Here is a 25021-nt window from a genome sequence, read left to right as displayed (position 1 = left end):
CCATGTAATGCATTAATGCACCACTGTCATGTCCAATTAGAGTGGGAGTTGGGTTGTAATGTCCCTATTTATTTCCAACATCACAATTTTAGTGATTAGCTTAATATTGGACCCTCATAGACTAATTAGGATGGTTAGAGAGTCTTCTGAGGATTGATTCATTTCCAGCAATCAAAGATTTATGGATTTGGCCTTCGTTCGATATAATTTGGAATTCAGTTGCCATACTTACCATGTATAGTAAGACAGGAGTAATAGAGATGGACCCTTTCTATTTTTTAGAAAGTGTATTTGGTCACAAGGGGAATTATGAGGAGAGATTTCTATTTCAGATGGCATGGCAATCAAACAAGTATTTCAAGAGATATTAAAGTTCATTTGACTAAAGTGATCTATTTAAATATTTTAATGTTGTTATAAAATTATAAAGTAACTTATAATAATAAATTCACTCTAATATTATAAAGTGCAAATAGAAAGTTACTTTATGATTTAAATTCACTTTATGACAAAAGTAACTTAATTGACCAAAAGATGAAATAGTCTTTTATCCCAACCACTCCTCATTTTGAAGTTATAAAGGAAAGCATTTGCATTGGGATTGTTACAATAAATAGATGTTATTTTACAAATCCTAAAGGTTGCATAAATGTGACTGGGTATTTCCTAACAATGAAACCCCTTAAGGAAAATCGTGAGTTTGGACATAAACCTAGTACTCACATTGCATTTTTAGAGCTAAGAGTTGAATTGATACATTAGTTTACTAGAAGTTGGAGTCTCCATAGTAGGTATAAGCAACAGAGATTCAAAGGTCATACCAGATAGTGGTAACATGCAGGTAGTAGGTTCAAACAGGTTGGAGTTCACAGTAGAAAGAAGAGTGGGCATGCAAAATCAGTCTAGAACAATGACACGTATAGGACATGTTTTGGTCATTTGAATTTTGAACAAAAATAAAATTGGACAACCATTATATAGCTAAGATAGAGTTGGTGTGAGTCCAGTTCTAGGTCATATAGAAGCCTTTCATTGTCTATGTTCCTCCTAGCAGTGAACCGACAGTAGTATATGCATGTGATAGTGGGTAGCAACTGGCTAGCACCTAGCTATTCTATGGGGTACACTTCACACGAGGTTACCTTCATTGCAGTAGTAGCAATTAGGAGTTGATAGTGAGACAACAAGAAGATTAAAGAAGATTACATAAGTGATATGTTGGTCTAATAGGGACTCCATATAGAAGTCGCAAGGATAGTCCATTCCCTAACCACTAGTAAATTTGCATTCATTGAAATTGGGTATGTATTTCCTCCAAACCAAAATTTTAGTATTTTTTTTCTATGTAAATCCTCAAATATTGAAGCCTAGTCAATGGTGTCTTAAACAACATATGATAATTTGTTGTTACTATCATGAATCAGTATTTTAGATTGTTGTTATTATATCAGTATTAATGTATGATCTAGAAGTTACTATTTCATTTATAATACAACTATTCCATGGCATTCATTTTGAAAATCAGTAAAGTGATGTTATAGTAGTACTTGCTTAAGACTCCTTGATTGCACGCCAACTATTTGACAAAATTTTGCAAGTTTAAGTTTGACTTTCTATGATCAGGATAAGCAGGGATTATTATAGTGGTAAATTAGTGAATTCACCCTTTCATGGATAATATAAATATTCGTTGGCACTTGAGTTGTAAATTAGTTAAGTGATATTAAAATAGTGCTTGTTTAAAATCCATTGATTATGCACCAACTATTTGACAAAAAGTTGGTTAGTTCAGATTAGATTTTTATTGATTGAACCAAGAAGGGATCATTACACGGGTCAAGGAGTGTAGAGGTGGATTCTCCCAATGATTGGACAAATAGAGAAGAGGAGGAATATTGTGATTTTGCAACACGTGTTGAGTGTCCAACCAATATGGAAGGTGCAGTCCCAAGACATGTGTATCGTGCTTGATTGTTAAATCACCATCCACTATGGAAGGATAATAGGGGCCTTTGGTGTGGTCTCAAGGGGAAAATGTGAATGACATGTGACTAGTTGTCGGGAATGAGTGAAGATTTTTTTATCACACCAATGCCCACATCCCCCCACATGATGGAGCTAGATACCACAATTTATCATGGGATTTGCACCCACTACATACTATGTTGATAATCCAAGCTTACGTGGGTGATAGGTAAAAGGACTCAAGGGACTCAAACCAATGACCTATGCTTTGATACCATGAATATTTTGCCATCACACCAAAAGCACATGTTGGTAGTGGAGATGAATCATTGGGTATATAGGTGCTATCCCAACAATAAGGGCAACATGGAATGAAGTGAGAAGAACAAAGTGATATTCTCTATAGATGTTGGGTTTTAGTGAGGGGATGTAAGTGGCTTAGATAGAGGGAATGACGCACCACAACCTACTCTTCTATGTGATTGAGCAGGAGTATTTAGAGTTGTAGGGGCATCTATATAAATAGGAGGCTATAGAGGATTATTGGAGGTAGGCAATGTGATTGATGGAGCAAAGCTAACATATTTGGCATGGGCTATAGTGTTGTGATTAATTTCATATTTTGGGCCATTACCAATTTAATTGAAATTAAAATAATCATGTGAAGTGGTATTCACCTTTTGCAAACCTAAAAAATACTTTTCATAAAATATAAGATCTTGATTACAGACTTTATGAGTAATTGGATCCCACAAGTAGAAATCAAATTGATCCTCACCATACTCCACAAATGTGCATTTCTTGGATCTAACTTCTAAAATTGTTCGATGTTCCTTAGGAATGTGAACATAAGCATCACAACCAAATATGTGTAGGTGGTTGAATGAAAGCATTTTTCCAAGCCACCATTCCTCTAGAATGTCAAAATTGAGATGAGATGAAGGGGAATGATTAATCAAATAAACAACAATATTAAACACCTAAACCCAAAACTCTTTTTCCAAACTAGCATTGGAGAGCATACACTGAGCTCTCTTCGAGATAGTCCAATTCAACCTTTTAGCTACACTATTTTCTTGAGGTGTAATAGGAATTATTTTAATCTGTCGAATAACATTATCAAAACAAAAATATCAACCTCGGAGGAGCAAAAATCACCACCATTATCTGTAAATAAACATTTGATTTTCTTCCCATTCTAATTTTCAGCCATAGCTTTAAACCTTTTAAATTTTGAAAACACCTCTAATTTTGTATTCAACATATAAATCCAAACTATACGAGTGCAATCATCAATAAATGTGACAAAGTATTTTTTTACCATCAATAGAAGTTATATGTGCAGGATTGAAAACATCATAATGCACAAGCTCTAATAGAGAAGACTTCTTCTCATGGCCTGTCTGTACGAAGCTAGTTCAATTTTTTTTTCATAAGGACTCAATGCTCACATAAATCCAAATTGATTGATTTAAGACCCGAAAGCTAGTCTCTTTGAAGCGTTACTTTAAGACCTTTCTTACACATATGACCGAGTCTTTTGTGTCAATGTTTAGCATTCCTATCTAACCAACCATAGTTGCTCTCACTTCACCATTGCACTCTAAAATATATAAAATTCCTAGTTTCTTTACCTTTGAAAAAACCAAGTAAACTTTTGTTACTCTCCAAGAATCCAAAGAAAAATTGACATTGCAACTTTGAGAGTAAAGTTGACTCATAGAAATCAAATTGTGTTTGAGAGTTGGAAAATGCCTAGTATCTTTCAAGAGCCATTTACCACCATTTTTCTAGTGATGATAAAATCGCCAAGCTCAAGCATTGTGAGCATTTGTATCATGATGTCACATTCTTTATTATCTCCAAGAAAAACTCTATCAAACATACCTTCATGATACTTTGTGAAAGCACTTTGACATGGAATGACATGAAAGGATGCACCAGAATGGAGTGCCCACAAATTTGTAATTATTTCACTTGCTGCAAGAACTAAAACTCTATCATCTTTAAGTATTGCAATATGTACACCTTCATTTATCACTTTATTTTGGACCCTTTTATTATTTCAACATTTTTTTTTTGCTTATCCTAGTTTACCACAAAATCAGAAGTACCATTTATGTCTCTTGATTTTGAATGATGAATCGATCTCTATCTTTCATTGTTGTTATGCTTGCCTCTTTCACGACTTCTAGCTAGATTGCTTATGCTCACAATGGTTAATGCATCACCAAAAGAATATTCTTGGTTCCTCCTTCACATATCTTTGCTAAGAAGTGTAGCTACAACCTCATCAAATTTTAAATTATTATTTTTTGCAGCGATTAAAGTGTTGACTTCCATTGACTTCCATTACTATCCCTTCCTAGCTATTTGGTAGTGGACATAGAAATGAAATAACTTTTATCTCATCATCTAAAGGTTTGCCAATTGAAATCAATTGAGAAAAAAAAGTCTTAAACTCATTAAGATGATTTGACATAACCTCACCTCCTTTCATTTTTCAGATTATACAACTTCTTCACTATGAAAACCATGTTGATGGTATCTCATACAATGAAGACAATGTGTTGTCTTGTCTACTGAAACATTAATAACATGTAACTAGAAAGTGATAGAAAATCATTTCTCTCATCTTCAAATCAAGTTTCTCCCAATCCTCGTCTAACATAGAACACTTGCCCTTTGCTTTACCAAGCAATGTAGGTTGCAAATCCTGCTTGATAAGCAATGATTCCATAACCCAAAATTTTGTCTATTTTTTCAATTTTCTATTGTTCTCCCTCATCTAGAAAATCAAATTGAATTTAACCAATTGTGAACCAATTGTTGAATTAAAAGAAAATTCTGAAAAGAAAATAAAAAATCTTAAAATATACAAGACACAAAACAAAGATTTTATAATGATTCATCCAGAGAACTAGACTACATCCAGTCTTCAAACCGGGAATTCTCAGATTTTACAATGTCCAGGAGCAACATCTCAGCATGCACACAAGCATTAATTAACATTACATTCTCATTTGGTGTTTTTGTTTATCACAGGAGTAGATAGAAAAGAATATTTAACGTCAGATTCTTTAAGCACTAATAATGATTTGACTTTAGACTAAACAGAACCATTATAATTGGTTGAATTAATTTTCTATTTGCATCAATACATAAATATCCTTGCAAAAGAATTATAGGAAACCCATTTTTATATATTAACATTTCTTGTAAACTTGAATCTTGTTCCATAACATTTCTTATAAACTTGAATCTTGTTCCTAATTTGATCTTAAGTAAACTATTGGGCAGACATTTTAAGTTCCATTATAAAAAGCTCGTTCCTATTGATTTTATCTAGGAGGCTGAAACTACACCTTCAATGAGGCGATGTAAGATTTAGGTTCCCATTGATTTTAGGTGGAGGACTAAGGAAGCGGAAATAAGTTTTTTAATGGAAACGGCTATATTAATCTAGCTTGACATTTGTCAGTCTTTCATGAGCATTTGTTAGAATCAGATTTGAATCAAACATTTCACTTGTTGCTAGTAATATTAGGCTGTATTTTTGTGCGTATTCTTATAATCAAAAATTGAATCTATGTCAATGGGTTCTTGTTCTACTGGTGAAGTTGAATGACTCACAAAGAATCTACTATTGCAAGTTTAATATAAATATATATACAATTATATATCGTTTACTTAGAAGAATATTATCATTTTTCATTAAATATTCTATAGTTATTTTATTAAAATTAGTTGATTAATCAATTTTCTAAAAATGAAATAATTTTATCAAAGTTGATTAGATGATGTAGATTGAAATTTTTTTTAATCCATCCATAAAGATTTTATTATAAAATATATTCTTAGTGTACACAAAACAAATATCAAGAATGGAAAGGACACAATTTTATATTTTTAAAATTTATTATAATTAATATATTAAATTATAGATTATTGAATGCAAATTATTAAAAATTTTCAATTTAAAGAAAGGAATTTAAATCTACTAGAAAATCTAAACGATATAAAATTATTAAAAAAATATAGATAAATATTCAAAACAATGTAAGATTTAATAGTATATCAAACACAATTATGATTTTTTTTATTAATAATATTTTATAAATGATATAAAACCTAAAGAAATTGAAAATGAGAAATACAACATTTGTACTTCACTAAAACTTCAAATGAAATAAGTTACTCAAATATGTCCCTGCTCTTTAAGAATGCTAACAATAACTAGAGCATCGCTAATCAACACAGTGAGATCATAGCAAGCCTTGGTCATGATTGTATCATGAGAAGAAGACTCGGCACAGATTACATGAATAGAAAGAATACGAATGAAGAATGCACACAAGATGAATAATCCAGTACTTTTGTAGAATGCCATGATTGGGATTGGAGTTGGATATGTGACTTAATTCTTTGTGGGTGTATATTATTCAGCAGAAACAGGCGTATATATAAAACTACTCTTTTTGGCATTTTGCTTTGTGCTCTTCCTTGAGGCTTTGCGTGTCACTGGATCTTAATGCTGTAACAGATTCTTCTATTTTTATCTTTGCTGAAATTAGTCATTATTTTGGTAGAAGATTCCTATATTTACTACCACTTGCAGTTCTAAGCTCAACGGTGTATTGATCCATTTATGTGGACACTTATTAGTACTGACTAAGATTTGTCATAAACATTGATGTACCTAGCATTATTAGTTGACCATCTATTCAATTCTAATAATAAATAAATCATACAACTTACAAATTGTTGCTTGTTTCTGCAGCTATCTATCAGAATCTCCTAATCCTTCCTCCAAAAAGATTATATGCAACATCTCAGTCCTCCTATTTTACTTGACATTTCAGTTGTGGGAATCTCTAGCTTTCGGTAGCTTTTGAATCCCTATCTCCTTGGTATTACTCTTGCTTATATTCTTCCAATGCATCATTGGAAAGGAACTAAATCCAAAACTACTTTTGACATAATGTAAGCTTGAATAAAGGCTATCCAAATCTCTTGCTGATGAATTTATATTTCTCTAAATTCCTTCATCTCTAAACCCTTTTCAACTATTGTTCTTTTCTACTACGAACTATGTTCAACTTCTTCATTTCAAGATATATCCTCCCTAAGCGAATAGTTCCTTCCTCTTATCAAAGATTCATCCAGAGTTTCTTCATTTCTTCAGAAGAGGGGGAATTATTGACCTCCCTACTTTTGAAGTAAGAAAATTTGGAATCGTGTTGGGAAAAACATAAATCTTGTCTCTTTTTATGATCTATAGCTGTGTTCCTCTTCACCTATAAATCTAATATTATTTGGGATCTCTCTTCTAAATTCTTCACAAAACCAGTTCTTTCTTCCTCTATTTTTCACATTTACAAATGATGATTTTTTAAACTCCCATGTTCTATCCTCCCTCCTCCTTTGGAACATATCTGATACTTCAACTAGTGTTCCTCTTTGCTAGAACCATATATTTTGGCTTGGGAGGTCCCTTGGTGGGAGCAAGTTTGAAATAAATTTTCTTGGTCCAAGTGCAATTTTTTCATATGACTAGTGGCTCACAACCGTTGTCTCACTTGGGATAATCTTGGCTCACAACCGCTGTCTCACATGAGATAATCTTTGTAAATGTGGATTTCAAGGCCCCTCTTATTGTGTTTTGTGTGGTAATAAGGAGGAGTTTGTCTTCCATCTGTTCTTCCATTGCTCCTTTTCTACTCGGTTATGATACTTTGGTGGAGTGTTTGGGGTTGCTCTTGTAGGCATGCTTCCTCTTAGCTTGAGTCATGGGCTAGCTTGGGCAGTGCTCCCTCCAAATCTTCTCCTCTCCATGTTGCTTGGATTGTTGGCCCATCTTTCATTCTTTGGCATATCTGGGTAGAGAGGAATCATCGAATCTTCCAAGATGTTCGGATTGGTGTTATGCATCTTTGGTGGAAGATCTCACATTCTCTTCATGAAACTATTCAAGTGAAATGTGTGCTAGATGGGAGTATGGATCCCGTTGTTCTTGCTATATGCAATTGCCTCAATTTTCATCTTAAGGATGGGGTTGTAGCTCAATGGTATCAAAGAGTGTCCAAACAGATCAAGAGGGGCATTGCACTCCTCCCCCTCATGGAGTTCTGAAAATTAACATTGATGGTTCTTCTCGGGGAATCTAGACCCTATTGGTATTGGGTGAGTGACTCAGTTGCATTTCTGGTGAAGTTAAATTATTTTTCTTAGTACATAAGGGTGACCATACCAACAATCTCATGGAGGCTCACGCTATGGAGATGACGCAAGATTATCTGTGAGTTTGACTCCCAAGTAGTGGTGTACTTGCTTTCCTAGCAGGAGCTTGAGGATGTTAGTTGGCAGCTACAACTGTTGTTAATCAAGACTCTTCTCTTTTATACCTCTCTTGAGTTCATTAGATTTACTTACATTCCTCGTGAATGGAACAGAGTTGCTGATTGTTTGGCTAAATGGGCTTCTGGTCATGCTCTGGCTGGAATAATATAGATACGGAGCAGCTCCCCCTTGAGGTATTACAAGAATTTGATAAACTTGTTGCTCAAAGCTCTTTGTTGAGTTCTCATTATTGTAATCATTCATATCTTAATAAATCTTTACCCATCTTTTTCCAAGTAGCTGTGAGTAATTATATAAGCTTTCTACATGTACTATAGATTAGAAATAAAATAACAACTCAATGTCCATTTATATTTAAAATTTAAGAAATCATCAAATTGACCAAACATGATTTTAATCCCTACTATGTCAACACTATCCGTCATTGTAACAAACAATTATCTCCTTCTGAATACCCTCACTAAATAAATCTCAAAATTTGCATCCAAAAGACCAATTCATATAACAGGAAAGCCCAATAAGAGGGACATAAAGAAGAGATGAAAAAGATTGAACTATTTTTAGTTTGGACTGCAAAACGTTAGTAGGTCTTAATGTAGGCGAAGGTTGAAGGTTTGGTAGCCCCTTCAAATACACCTTTATCCTTTGATACTATTGTTAAAGGAATCAACTATTAAGAAGATAACTCTAGACTGTACAAGAGAGCAAACCCCAATTTTATTCTTATTTTCCAATGACAAAAGCAAAAAGACCACTCAACCTTCCTCTTCTAAGAAAGGTCTGGTCGCAAATGCACTGGGACATTCAAGAAAAGAAATATAATCTCAAGAGTAGATAATAGAATGTTGTTTCCAAACAATGGAGGAGTAAATTTTAAAGTCAGTCCAAGTGATCTTTCACCGTTAGATTTAAAACCCTAAGTCCCAAAGAGAAATAGATAGCATAGATTTAACATTCGATGAATGACAATGCTTGGTAGGTGAAGCTTGGAGACGGTATTTAACATTGATGATGGATAGCATTAATGGATGAGAAAATTCAAGATAGGTTAGTACTATAGTTAAACATATGAATTGATGACAAAAACAAATTAAGAGGTTAAAGAAGACAAAAGAATTTTGATATTATAAATTTTTGAGAAAATAATTAGAAAGAAATGTTAGGAAGATTGATGATATTTATAAGATTATCAAAATTTAATTTAAGAATATTTTTAAATTAGTTGTATTGTATAAGTTGACTATACATTTCTATTGTATAAATTTTATTATAGTGGCTTATATGGGAAGTGATATTACTTTTTTTATAGTTCTTTTATTTTAAATTTAAATTTTTGTAATAATATTTCTATTTTTAAGAGTTTTTATATTTTGTCAATGTTGTTAGTTTCACATTTTTAATATTTCTAATGTTTTGTCATCCTACCTTTCATTTTACATTTCAAAATGTCAATTTTTATTTATAAATTATTTAATGAATAATTTAAATTTAAATAATTTTCATATGTGTGTGTATTAAAAAATGGTCACCAAAATCTAGGCCTCCATCCTATTTGTAATATAAACTTTTTCCTATTTTCATGGTGCTTAAGACAATTTCTAAGTTCAATAAAATTCGTAATCCATATTTAATGTCGATAGGCATTCTCTACAATGATAGAATGGGTGGAGTGGGATTAACTTTTATTCTTCAAGGTTAAATTTGACAACCATCTACATGTCAAAAGTTTAAATCTTATTATAAATAGAATATACTTTTACAAATAATTTAATAAATACCACATAAAAGATTTTTTAAATTATAATATTTGGAGATAAAAATCATCCATTTTTTTAGAAATTAAAATTAAAAACTTAAGTTAGTAAAAATTTAAATAAATAGAGATAAAGGAAATATAAATGATTTTAGATGTAGTAAAATAAATTATAATTATTTTGTATTGGATATCTATCGGCATTTCTTTAGATAGATTTATTTAAGATATCTATACTAGTTTACCCATCCAATGGCCTTTGGAAGAACATAACCAACTTTTCTTCAAGTTCATCACAGACTTTAGTCTCTTATTCACATTTTTTATTGTTTTTTTTAACATTGCATCTCATAGCCCACTAACCCACTAATTCTCAATTTCTTTGTTTACGGTCTTTTTGGAATTGGGAATATGAGTGGTATAGGCATATGCAAATTCTTAAAATTTCAAATTCTCTTGGGTGCACCAAATTGGAATTGTGAATAGGAATATATATATTCCAATTTTAGCTCAAAAATGAGCATTTGCAATTCCACCAAAATAGGTAAATTTGGAATATGTATTCCTATTCCAAATTTATTTAGCTCGATGATGAAAATTATTGAGTCTAGCATGTAGCTTCATTCCTTGAGATTTTTAGTCTCCAATGCTCATTGTATGCCAAAATTCTAAAATCATAAAGTTTTGGCTCTTTCAGTTTTATTTTTTAAAAATACAATTTTTTTTTTCTGATTGGTAATCATAAATTTAAGAGGTTTAAAAATAAAATAAAAAAGCCAATCGATGATGGGTGGATGGATAAAGACGAAACAAAGTTCAAAATTGATTTAATTTAATGCTTAGATTTGAAATCTAGTTATATATTATGGTTTCTTGCATTAAAGAAAATTTAAAGCCAATATGCATACATTAAATCAAAAGTTTATTGTAATTTATTAAATAATAAAAATATAAATTAGAATAATAAAAATATATTTAGTAAAGAGCAAGTTTATTAAATAATAATGTAAGTTTAAATTATATTAAAAATAAATTTCTTTTAATCAAACTAAGAGGAAAATTTATATTATTTGTTCTATTTATTTATAAAATATTTATGTTTATTTTTAAATAGTAAAGAAAAAATTGTAATAAAATTTAAGATTAATACCAATCCTTATGGTTAGTAGCAAAAGCTAAAATATTAATACTATGCTATTTTAGAGTGTTCTTTCCTTGTGACTCTAGAATATGTGAATATTTAATGCAATATAGAAAGGACATTTCCTACTCTGTAGATTTATAATAGCTTAATTAGTAGAGTAGTAAAGTATAAAATTTGATAAAATTTAATTAATATTATAAAATTTGATTAAATTCTATATTTTTAAAATTATACTTTTACATTAAAAATATTATTTTTAATTTTAAAAAATTATATTTTTAATAAAAATATATAATTAAAAATAATTTATAATTAAATATAAATGTCATCATACTATTATAACTAATTAAGTTGTATTATTAATATTTTATTTAAACTAAAAAATTATTATATAAAATATTATTCATAAAATATAATCATAAGTTATTATAAAAGAAAAGCATGTTATTAAAATAATTGTATGATATAGTAACATATTATTGATTTAATAGTTTTACATAATAAAATATTTTTAGTAGTGCTTCCTCAAAATTCACTCCTATAAGACCAAATTTATAAGCCAATGAAATTCAAGTAAAATAAATTTTAAAATTTTAAAAATTAAAAATCTCATAAATAAACATAAAAAAAATTAAAAGTGAAATGTAGTGTCTCTCATGTTTGCAATCTGTACCTTGTCTATTTTCTATTCAAGAGATACTTGATACTCTTATTATATGTACCTTGTGATGACCTGAGAGTTGAATGTTATACTTTGATTCAATACCATAGATGCTTTACTACCATTCTGTTCAGTTTATCATATTTGCATGTTGATGCCATTTTTAGATGACAATAGATCTATGATGATATCTGATTATCTAGTATTTGGACATACTTTCAGATTATGTTATGTGATGGATCTTATGCTATGGTGATTTACATCATTCTTGTCTCTTTATGCTTTATGTGAATGTGAGTGATGTAAATGGATTAAATAGGTATTTAATGCATTATTGCTTCGGCTATGATATTATATGCAATTGCACTTGATTATGTATTTTAGTGTGCAGGAATTACATCCCTAGCAGTGGCCTATGGAGTTAGTGATTCTGCTATTCATATTTTACCAATGTCATCCATGTATGGTCAACGTATCCTTATTTTAATTGTTTAAATTAAAACCTTTCAGTGATTATTAAATCCAAACTCATTTTCATTATGTGATTAGACCAGTGAGTGTGTCTATGCATTTAGAGGTTTGCTTTGTCGCAAAAGTGTTAAGTGATTTTATGTGATTTTGGATTTTTGAGCTTTAAATCTTTTTGGATTTAATTTCTGGCAATTTTGCCTTAGGTGAATTTTTGTTATGAGAGATAACTTATTTTCATTTGGGTCGATTCAAAGTCTAGCTAGTCTAACTAGCTAATTACCCTAATCAACTATTCACTCGAAAAGTGAATAAGTTTGGAGAGAGGAATTTAATTCTTGACTTTTTATATTTTGGATTTTATAAATTTGGAGAGCTTTTCTAAAATCCTCTTATGAAGGATTTGGTTTTTGTTTGTTCTAGGAGCTGTGGGTGTGGGTTTTTTGTGAGATTAGTCTCGTTAGATCCATCTTGGGGAGACCTTGCTTTGTCATCATTTTCAACAAATTCAATGGGTTATTTATTTTATCAGGTTGTTTTCGATCTTTGCCCCTTTTGCTGTCAGGTAGGGCTTTCCAATTTTATTGTTTTTGGTTCATTTTAGCTTCTATTTCTGGTAGTAGTTTGTTAGGAGGCTAAGAACTAGTGTTCCCCTCCATTTTTGTTTGTTGGTTCTGCCCAGTTGGTTGGGTATGAACATTTTCTCAATTTTTGGGATGGGGGTTTGGAGTTTTGCACCATTATGCTAGTCATTTTTGCATATGGTGTCTGAACCCAAATATTATTGGATTTTTGGGGTTGTTGCACCCAAAGAACAAATGGGTTTTAATTTCAACGGTTTCCAATTTTTGGAGTTTTTACCTGATTTTGTGTGCCACCCTATTTTCTTAGGTTTTCTTGGCATGATGTTGGTCATGGACCTATACAATCTATTTGGATGTCATTCAGATCACTATTGTACTTTTATGTTGCATGAGTGACTTTTTGCTTTGTGTTCTCATCCAGTCCTTGTGTTATGATCTTCATGATGGTGGTGCGCCACACACGAGTACATGCATGTACATTTGTCGAGTGACTTGTGAGGCCTGATCTTTCAAGGTACTTCCAAAAGTTATGATCATTGGGGTTGGGTTGGGAATTTGCATGCCTACGGGCACTCATCATTGGATGAGCATGGGTAGGGTAGGGTAGCGTAGGGAGGGTGCTTCTATCTCGCATCCTGGCAATCATGGCACCATAGGTTAACAGAGGGAGCTTTATATAAGTGATAACTAAATAAAACACTAGGTGATAATAAAACTTAAGATAATGAAAAATGTTTTCTGCTTGAGCCTTTCATTGAGGGAGTTGAATCTGCACAATCCGAGCTTGGGCTTGTCAATGCCAAGTGAATCTCCATGATGTCAGCCCCTATTTAGTAGTCCATTGATTGTCTGACCAAGACCTGTAGTTTATGAATTGTCTATGTCTTGGTTTCAGTCATCATACTATTTGGCATGTGTGTTAGCCATGGATGTTTGTTTTGTGTGTGTTTGTGGTTGGATCATTATCTCCATCAACATGGTGGGAGTGGGCCTGTGGGTTCCACATGGTTGGGAGGAGTAGCTACCTATACCACTACTAGGGACTGGTGTACAAAGATGGTCTATTATTCTAGTGTGACCATTGCTGGATGTTTTCACTTGGTACTTCAGGTTCTTGAGTATGCTTTCTTGTGATTTATGCTTTCATTATAATGCTTGTATATCATGTCAGATGATATTAAATACTGTTACATTTCCTTATTATGATAATTAGCATATGATAGTTGATGTTACTTGTATTTGTAGGATTATCTATGCTTTACTTCTAGCATATTAGATTTCCTTATGCTTATGTTGTAGCATGTTTTAGTACTAACGTCCCTTTTATGATAGTACTGATGATCTGATCAGTAGCTTGGGATGTTACATGGAGGGGATGGCTAGGGCCCACAATGGCCTTATGATGTTATTATGGTTGGGAGGAACCACGTACTTAGTTTGGTTGTTTTGTACATTGCGATTTTGTTTACAATTATTGTGATGTTGTTTTAAGTACACTACGATGTTGTTTTCAGTTATTGCGATGTTGTTTTAAGTACACTGTGATGCTACCTTTCATACTTTCTCTTCACTACTTGATTAGATGGTTAGATGTGGTTTCCAACTTTCAGTAGTGTGTTTGAGTGTTTATGCCTTGAATTTTGGATCTGGTACTCCCTTGTGTGGAGGAAATTCATCCCTTAGCTTTTTACCCTTTTTGGTTTTAGCATGTTGTTTTGGGAGTTCACGTGAAACCATGCATCCTCGTGTGAGGATGCAAGATCTCGCGTGATGTGTTGGGTTTCTTTGCGTGGCTTGCCACTTTCTCGTGTGAAACCCAATACCAGTGTTGGGTGCCTTGGCTATTTGGCCAAGCACTTTCTCATGCCACATGGTGCACATCCTCGCACAAAAGGCACTTACTCATGGGGCATGCTGCACATCTTCGCACAAAAACCTATTAGTCTGTGGTCGTCGCACAAAAACCAATGGGCATTTCCACTAGTTTTCGGGGATCAACTTTTGGTGTTCATAGTACCCTTTGGAATGACTTAAATTACCATGCTCTGATAGATTTTATATTCATTGTATAGTTATCTTTTTTGGAGTTCAATTCTGGTCAATGTGTGTCAGTTGGGTAGTGGCATTTGGAGATCCATTGGTTGTCGAGATAGTGGTTAAGAATTTTGTTGCAATCTTTGAAATCCATGTGTGATATTTTCTTGGTCACTCATACTTGTAAAAAATAATTAATCTTGGCTTGTATTTCATCCTTGTTCCAAGGATCTCCTGGCGAGGCATTACATCTGGTATCAAAGCCCATGTTGAAACATTAGGATCTTTGTGTCATGCTTCCACTATGGTTTTTTTTTTCATTGTGTGTTGTTATATTATGCTTGATTATTTGATATCTTCTTGGTTCATGGTTTTGAATCTTATACTCATGACTCGGTTGTTCTGACAATATCTTGTTGTTCCCATAGTGATGCCTCCTGTATGTAGACCTGGTGGTTGAGGTGGTATTCGTAGCGATAATCATGGAGAGGAACAGCATGGAGAGGGATGTCAGGAAGGAGAAGGAGAATAGGGTAATAACTCTAATAATAATGTCATGGGGGCATTGATGCCAGTGGTCCAGGAAATTCTTGCTCGGTTGGGCCCTCATGCAAAGGAATGCTGACAAGATCATAACCAGGAGGAGGGGTCCCATCATGGGGATTCCCATCACTCAAAGCATAGAGAGGAGGAACATGAATGTGAGCATTCTCTTAGTCCACCAAGTGGCAAAGGGCACCGTCGGGGTGGTAGGGACCACAACAGTGAAGATTCCATCAAGTTGGATATCATGAAATCTCTTCATCAATCTAAACTACCATTGTATGATGGTAAGGGAGGTGGCCTCAAGGTTGAAACTTGGTTATTAGACATGGAGCATTGCTTAACCATGTATCCATATGCAACCAATATGAGGGTACGTTGTGCAATCATCCAGTTGAGGGAACACGCATCCATATGGTGGAATATTGAGAGTCAGAAGCTCTAGATTAGCGTTGCAGATCTCACCTAGGAGATCTTTGAGGAGAGGTTCCAAAAGAGATTCTTATCTCCTCAATTTAGGGAGGCCCATGCTGATGAGTTCCATGCAATCTGGCAAGGAAACATGATAGTGGATTAGTACGAAATCTAATTCTTTGAGCTTAGGTAGTATTCATGCTACAACAATGATGATTTACTCCTGACTCATCATTTCATCTGAGGCCTTAAGGATGCCCTCATTGGAGAAGTTTGTATGCATCAACCTAGGACTCTTGTTCTGATTGTTGAGAAGGAAGATATTGCTGAGGAGAATCTGGCTAGAGGTTTCAATAGTAGATTTGGTTCTCAAAACCAAAGTGCTCATAATTCAGGGCAAGATTCACTGTTCAATTAGTCTTTTGGGAACCCTCACACGGCGTTTATCATAGTATGGGTAAGAAGAGGTTTTGGGGAAAAGGTGGAAAGTCTTTTGGTACCTTAGGAAAGAAAGGATATGACCAGAACTAGGGACAAAAATCTCAATAGGATCATCCCCCTCAAAGTGCTCAGCAGAATTCTAGTAGGGGTAGCTCACCTTATCCTAGTGCTACCCAAGGTAGTCACGAAACAGGTTCTAACTTTGTAGGAAACTATTATTCTTGTGGCCAGCCTAGCCATAAATCTTTTGAGTGTTCAATCAAACCATCTTCATAACCTAGTAAGGGTGCAATGAGATTTGAGCCTATTGTAAGAGATGCTAGAAGGAATCATCGAGTCTTTCTGATGGTTGATAACCATCAAGATAATCATCAAAGTATAGTAGTCGAGGCTACATGTACATTGCATGGTATTTCAGCTTTACTTTTGTTAGACTGTGGTGCTTCAAAGTCATTCATTTCACCATCTCTTGTTCAACGATGTGGGCTAGTGGCAGTACGTCAGGTTGATAGGTGGTAGGTTGAGTTAGCCATAGGTTCCAAAGTGGTTGGAGATTCTTTGGTCAATTTTTGTAGTTTGAATTTGGGTACCTTCACCACCATAGTGGATCTACACATTCTACCTCTAGGATCATATGACATTATGTTGGGCATGGATTGGTTAGCTACCCATCAAGAAAATATCAATTGCCGTCATAAGATGATAGAGTGTGTTGATGATACAAGTGGGCAGGTAGAAATTTTGGGAGTTTCGAGACCAATCTCACTTCATATGATCTCAACTAATCAGCTAAAGCAAAGTGTGCAAAAGGGTTGTTAGTTGTTTCTTGTTTCTTTCAGTGACCTTAAGGAAGCCAAGAGCCATATAGTGAGACTTGGTGATCACCCACTCCTTCGTGAGTATGCAGATGTGTAACTTGATGAGATTCTAGGTATGCCACCATAGCGTGACATTGATTTTTGAATTGATCTTGTGCCAGGAGCAGAGAAAAACTTCAATGGGACTAATAAAGTCAAAGTAGTGAAGCTAAAAATGATCAGAAGGGAGCTTGAGAACCTTCAAATGAGGGAAAATGAACCTATTGCAAAGTTCAGCTCACGAATCTCTACTTTGATAAATCAGCTCAAGTCAAATGGAGAAGATTATATAGAGCAGAGGATCGTAGAGAAGATACTAAGGAGTTTACCTCAGAAATATGACAATCTTGTTATGATCATAGAGGAAGCAAAGGATCTCACCACATTGACCATGGATGAGTTGATGGGAACTCTTCAAACCCATAAGCACCGGATAAAAAAATCAGTAACAACTTCCCAAAAGTAGTCTTTCAAGGCTCAAGAAGTAGAGGTCATGGGAGGAATGGTCAAAGGAATGTTGGTGTAGAAAGCTCAGGACGAGCAAGAAACCAAGAGGGAGCAAGTACCTCTCAAAATAGCTCTAGAGGAGGTAAGAAGAATTAAAACTCTAACAAGAGCAATGTTGAATGCTACTATTGTCATAAGTATGGGCATTATGCTAGTGAATGCTAGAAGAAGTAGGGTGATCAGTCAAAGAAGAATGCTAATGTGGCTAATGTGAACATGGGAAATGAAAACAATCCCACAGCCTTCATCATGTGTAACATTGGTGAAGAAGATAACCCTAAGGTATGGTACTTGGACAATGGTTGTAGCAACCACATAAGTGGTAATGAAAGTTTATTCTCTTTCATTGATAAGACTTTTAAGTTTGAAATTAAGATGGGAAATAATGGAACCATTCCCATAGTGGGAAAAGCATCTATTATGGTTTGCACCAAGCAAGGTGAGAAGAAGGAGATATAGAATGTGTATTTTTCCCCCAGTATGAAGCACAATTTGATGAGTATTGGACAACTCATTCAAAATGGATACAAGGTGTTGATGGAAAATGACAAGTAATAGATTAATAGATTAATTGCAACTGTCCAAATGATAAAGAACTAGATGTTTCCCTTAAGGATAGAGACATGTTTCTCTTCTCAAGTCAATGTTGCACCTCCCAAGCATGCATGCACAACAGTACATCAGTAATTAGCTCTTAGGAGCGTGATTGAAGACCCCTCCAAGATTTTGCATCTCAGGTATGGACATCTTGGCTTTATTGGTTTAAATTTGTTGTCCAAGAAAAGAATGCTAGATGGTTTGCCAAGCATTGTAGATTCCTATGACAAGTGTGAGGCTTGTATTTTGGGTAAGCAAAATAGGCTTCCCTTTAATTTTGGAAATTCTAGAAGGGCTAGAGCATCACTAGAATTGGTGCATTCTAATTTGGTAGGCCCTATCCAAACTACTTCTATTGGGGGGAGTACTTATTCTATGACATTCATAGATGATTTTAGTCGTAGTAAATGGGTGTATTTTTTGAAGAACAAATCTGAAGCATTTGATAAATTTCTTGAATTTAAAGCCCTGGCTGAAAAGAATGTGGACACTATGTTAAGGTCCACACTATGTTAAGGTCCTTAGATCAGATAGAGGAGGGGAGTATACCTCCAATATGTTTGTAAATTTTTGTAGGCAAAATGGTATAAAGAAAGAGCTTATAGCCAATTATACTCCATAGAAAAATGGAGTGGCTAAGAGAAAGAACAAGACCATTATTGAAATGGCTAGAAGCATGATGAAAGCAAAAGGGCTCCCAACTAAATATTAGGGAGAATTTGTAGCAACAATAGTATATTTGATTAATAGGTGTCCTACAAAATTGGTTCGTGACAAGATTCCTCTTGAGGCATGGTCAAGGAATAGATGGATTGTTGAACACTTGAGAGTGCTTGGATGTGTAGCATATGCACATGTACCTAAAGAACAAAGGCGAAAGCTAGATGACAAAGGTGTGAAGTGCATCTTCATAGGGTACAACTCAAAATCAAAGGCTTATAGGCTATATGATCCAATTGACAAGAAGATCATCATTTCAAGAGACGTGGAGTTTCTTGAAAATCAATCATGGGATGGCTCGGTAGCTGAATCCTCAAGCACTTCAAGTAAAGTGCCTACTAGTGAAGAGAAAGAAGATGGAATTGGTGATCAACAAGAAGATAGAGCAGCTAACATGGATTGCATACAAAGGAAAAAAGGGAAGCAACCCTTAACATGTTGACCTACAACTCCAAGCACATCAAGACAGCCCCAAGCTAGTATGCCAAATAGTACCAACAACAATACTGATAATTCAGATCCCACTCTCACCTCCCTATTTCCAAGAAAGACTAAGAGTCTAAGGGAGATATACCAAGATGAAAGGTATGAGGAAGATTATGATGATAGTGTAAATTTTGCATTATTTCCTCATAGTGATCCAATTTATTTTGAGGAAGTTGTGAATGAAGAGAAATTGTATAATGCCATGGATGAAGAAATAGATGCTATTGAAAGAAATGTGACATGGGAGTTAACTACTTTGCCTCCCAAGAAACAAGTAATTGGAGTGAAATGGGTTTACAAGACCAAGTGCAATGCTGAAGGAAAAATAGATAGGCATAAGACAAGATTGGTGGTCAAGGGGTACAAGCAATAGTATGACAAAGATTATGATGAGACATATGCCCCAATTGCAAGAATGGAAACTGTGCATGTTTTTCATAGTAACTGCAGCCCGGCACAAATGGAAAGTATATCAAGTGGATGTGAAGTCCACCTTCTTGAATGGTGTATTGAAGGAAGAAGTTTATGTGGAGCAGCCACCTAGTTATGAAGTTGCAGGTGAAGAACATAAAGTTTATAGATTAAAGAAAGCTCTATATGGGCTCAAGCAAGCTCCATGGGCATGGTACAGTAGGATTCACTCATATTTAATGAGTAATGGATTTAGCAAAAGTGATGGTGAGTCCACACCATACATCAAGGCAGCAGATGGAAATGTGTTGATTATTGTCTTGTATGTTGATGACTTGATCTTCACTGGAAATGACAATTTCCTAATTGGTGAGTTCAAAGAGGCCATGAAGAATGAAATTGAAATGATAAACCTAGGTCTCTTAAAGTACTTTCTAGGCATACAAGTAAAACAAATGCATGATGGCATCTTCATGTCTCAAGAAAAATATGCAAGATAGATCTTGGAGAGATTCAAAATGCATAACAACAAAGCAGCCCCAACACCAACAACAATAAGTCTAAAGTTAAGCAAGGAAGATGCAGCAAAAGTGTGAATCCAACGCTATACAAAAGTATGGTTGGAAGTTTGATGTATTTGACTGCAACTCAACCAGACATAAGTTTAATTTCCAAATTTATGGAAACAACAAAGGATTCCCATTGGCAAGCGAGAAAGAGGATCCTAAGGTATGTGAATGGTACCAAGGGATTTGGGATTTTGTATACTGCAGATAATGATTTCAAGTTGGTTGGTTACATAGATAGTGATTGGGTTGGAAGTTTAGATGATAGGAAGAGCACTTTCGAATACATATTCCATATGGGATTGGGTGCAATTTCATTGGCATCCAAGAAGTAACCTATTGTTGCTCAATCTACAAAAAACATTGAATACATAGCAACGAATACAACAACATGCCAAGCTGTTTGGTTAAGAAGGATCTTGACAGATTTGAATGAAAGGCAAGCGATTTGAACCACAATATTTTGTGACAATATCTCCTCAATTGCATTTTCCAAGAATCTAGTCTTCCATGGGAGAAGCAAGCATATAGACATCAGATATCACTTCATTAGAGAGTTGGTGGAGAGTGGGAATATCAAGATGGAATTTTTCAAGTCTGAGTAATAGCTAGCAGACATATTCACTAAGCCTTTAGGTATTGGAACTTTTGTAACCTAAGAAAATGTTTTGGTGTAATTGATTTGGATCAGGAGTGATCCTTGTTTTGTTTGGGTCAGGACAAAGGGGGAGTGTTGAAATATTTAATGCATAGGTAGTTGCCCCTGGAGCCAAATGCCCATCAACCACCTTGACGGCCTGCACAATAGTTAGAAATATTGAATGCAAGTGGGTGAGTTCAAATTTGAAAAGAGAGTGAAAACTTTTTTTTTCCAAGAGACAAAAAAAAAAGAATGAATCTAATTCATTTGACTAGTTGTAGAGGATTTGGATCACTTGCAGAGGAGAGAAGTGCAAGAGCACATAGCAGAGAAGGAAATCGATCAACAAATCAAATCAGAGTTCAAAAGATAGAAGGGTTTTAGTTTCATGTTTGCAGTTGCACATGTTGGACCTTTTGTTACTACGTAAGTTTTATCGATTCAATCTATGAAGCAGTGATTACTCTGGGCATTGTTTTATGCAACCATTAGAGTTGTAAGTTTGAAGTTAAGTTTGAAGTTTTAAGCTTTATCAATTTGAATATTTTAGGGTTTTATGGTTGAATTTGAATGCTCCCAGATTTTGTAATAGTTTTTTTGAATAGAATATAAGCAAGCAAGCAAGCAGGCATACTTGACATTCTATTGTCCTCCTTCTATTTAACTCTACATGCTTTGCATTTAAGATCTGCATACTTGCAAGTTTTGAAGTTATCTTCTATGATTTTTTAATGGCAGCCTGTTATACTGCTCACTCGGTCTAGTGTTGACTAGATCTTATCTCTTCTATTATTGTCGATTTTACTCGGCACTCTCTTTTGTCGAGCTTACTCAGCATCCTCTATTGCCAAGCTCACTTGGCATCCCTTGTTGCCAAGCATACTCGGCATACACTATGTTGAGTTGCCCTAAGTGTCGAGCACACTTGGCTCCTTCATGTGCCAAGCTTACTCAGCACCATCCTCCTATCACTTGACACCCTCTTGTGCCAAGCAAGTCTATCGCTCGGCATTTCTTTGTGCAAAGAAATTTTTTTAAGAGTTGTGATTTATTTTTCACAAATAGTTGGAAAAACTAAAAAGACAATAAAATATCATGTAATGGTCACGATTTACAGATTGGAATGGTTGAAAATATTTTTGAGAAAAATAGAAATGAAAGGAGTTTTGTTTTGGCAAGTTTTATGTGAATTTTCTAGAAATATTTTTGAGAAGAATATGTTTTGGCAAGTTTTATGTTTCGGAAACATTTTTTAGAAGAATAGAAATAATCATTTCTTCTCTTGTGAATTAGATGAAAAGGTTGTGGAAGTTGACAATTTGAGTGGACATAGCAATGATGTATCTTGTGTGTTGATCCATGCACACAAGGACATTATAGTTTCAGCTTCTATAGAAAAAAGTTTTTGAGTGTGGAATTTGTCAATGCATACATGTCTCCAAACTTATTGTAGAGAGAATGATGGGTTATGGACTCTTTCTACACATCTAGAAGTGAATATTGTGGCAACTGGGCATGATAGTAGGATGATTGTCTTTAAATTGGGGAGTGAGAGGCCTACCTATGTCATCTTTGGGGGCTCCCTACTTTTTATCAAGGCTCATTTTCTGCATACTTATGATTTTGCAACTCAAAAGGACATTCCATTAATGCCAATATGTGAGCCTGGTTCAAGTGTCCTAATTAATCAAGCACCAAGGTATTTGTCATATAGTCATACAAAGAATGTTATTTTAAATGCTCAGTCGATGGTTCTTATGAACTTCATGTTGTGCCCAAGGATAGGGATAGTCTCAGTATAAGTGATCCAAAGAGGGGAACATCATATTCTATTGTGTTTTTTGCAAGGAATAGATTTTTTGTTCTTGACAAGACCCATGATCAGGTTATTGGAAAGAGCTTAAATAATGAGGAGACAAAAAAATGCCATTTTCCATTCAGTGCAAATAGAATTTTCTTTGTAGGGACCGGTAGAATGCTTTGTAGGTCAAAAGATATCTTTATTCTTTTCTATCTTTAACAGAGAAAAAACTTGGGGGAAATTTATACACCTAATGTCAAGTATGTAGTCTAGACAAATGATTTGGAGAATGTAGACAAATGATTTGGAGAATGTAGCTTTTCTTAGTAAGCATGTAATCTTTATTGCAAGCAAGAACTTGTCAGATGGATGCAAATTGTGTGAGACTGTAGCTGTTAAGAGTGGGGCTTGGGATAAAAATGACATTTTTATTTACTCAACCTTGAACAGCATGAAATATTGCCTATCGAATGGAGATTTTTGTATGATCACAACACTTGATGTCTTGGTATATATAATGAATGTTTCTTGAAGTTTTGTTTATTGCCTAGATAGAGATGTTAATAATCAAGTTATAGAGAATGATATTTGTGAGTGTGTATTCAAGCTGGCATTGATGAAGAATAAATATGATGAGGTGATGGGCATGATTAGGAATTATGACTTCTCATGTAGATTGGCCATTCCTACTTATCTACAACAGAAGGGATTTCTAGATGCGGCTCTCCACTTTGTTAGAGATGAGAGAACTCTATTCAACTTGGCTATGGAGTGTGGGAACATTGAAATAGTTGTTGCTTGTGCAAACAAGATTGATGATAAGGAACACTGGAATAAACTAGCACTCCAAGCCCTCTGACAGGGTAATCTTGGTATGGTAGAGTATGCATATCAAAAGACACAGAAGTTTGAAAGACTCTCATTTTTTTATCTCATTATTGGTGATTTACACAACTTGAAAATGATGATGGAGATTTCCAAAATAAGAAATGATGTAATGGGCCAATTACACAATTCATTATATTTGGGTGACATTAAAGAGCACATCAAAATTTTGTAGGAACATGGTCAACTACAACTTGCTTATGTCTGTAATGTCCCCCACTTAGCTAGTTTGGAGGTATGTTTTCGTTAGCCCATTCTTGTATGGTCCCGAGGGCTAACCAGGACTTCAAAAGGGATCCTGAGGTTATTTGGCCTAGTCAAATTTAATTACAGGCCAAAAGGAGTTCGTTTGTTGGGTTGTCAGGAAGACTTACTATTTTTAGTAAGCCAATAGGGGGATGCAGTGCCTTCAATTTTCAGTGACAGGATGAGATGCATTTTTTTGGGCTCTTTCTAATGAGCTATTATATGTGGGATTTTGAGTTTATTTGGTATATTATTTTAATGTTTGAAGTTACAACGGTAAAGTGACTATTTAAATTAAATATTATAATGTTTCATAAAGTCACTTTATAAAAATCAAGAGTCCCCCTTTTGAGTACATACATGGACTTTGTAAAAAGAAAAAAAGAAGTAATATTAAAAGTCGTGTATTATCCCACATTAGCAAGACGGAAGCGTGGAGCAAGTGAGGAAAGGATTAAAAGAAAGAGGATAGCTCTCATTTATTCAAGCTTGGAAAATATCAAAGAAATTGAGAAATTTTCTCGAGATTATGTCTCAATAGTTTGGAGGACGAAATCCCTTCAAGCTGGAAATCTTGACGCCATTGAAAGATATGGTCTTGAGATTCAACATAGCAGGCTGAAAAAGTGGGTACGAAAAAAGCTATCTGAAAAAAACAAAACCGAAAAAGCAAGCTGAAAAAGCGGGTAAGAAAAAGCAGTTCGAAAAAAGCAAAGTAGAAGGTGTAGCATAGAAGAAAATTATTTCAGCCATCTACAACCAGGTTCTTTTGTTAGTATTGTTTTTTAGGGTGTTATAAGCTTTCAACTGTAAGTGTGCATTATACCAGCATTATCATTTTGTAATCCATGTAAATGCCAAAGTCTTGGCCATATTTCATGAACATTGTAATTTTCATTGCAATTAAGAAGATAATAGTTGCTGGTGTCATTTAAGCA

At 34.2% G+C, this 25021-nt stretch overlaps 1 pseudogene; it reads left to right on the top strand.

Moving 5' to 3' along the window:
* LOC149565369 (coatomer subunit alpha-1-like) overlaps positions 1–25021 on the top strand; it is a 44277-nt pseudogene that overhangs the window by 6309 nt on the left and 12947 nt on the right.

This window comes from Cupressus sempervirens, chromosome 3 (genome assembly GCF_028749045.1).
Source record: "Cupressus sempervirens isolate cs-2001-9-10 chromosome 3, ASM2874904v1, whole genome shotgun sequence".
In the NCBI taxonomy this organism is placed as follows: Eukaryota; Viridiplantae; Streptophyta; class Pinopsida; order Cupressales; family Cupressaceae; genus Cupressus; species Cupressus sempervirens.
This window is presented reverse-complemented; position numbering and strand designations above follow the sequence as displayed.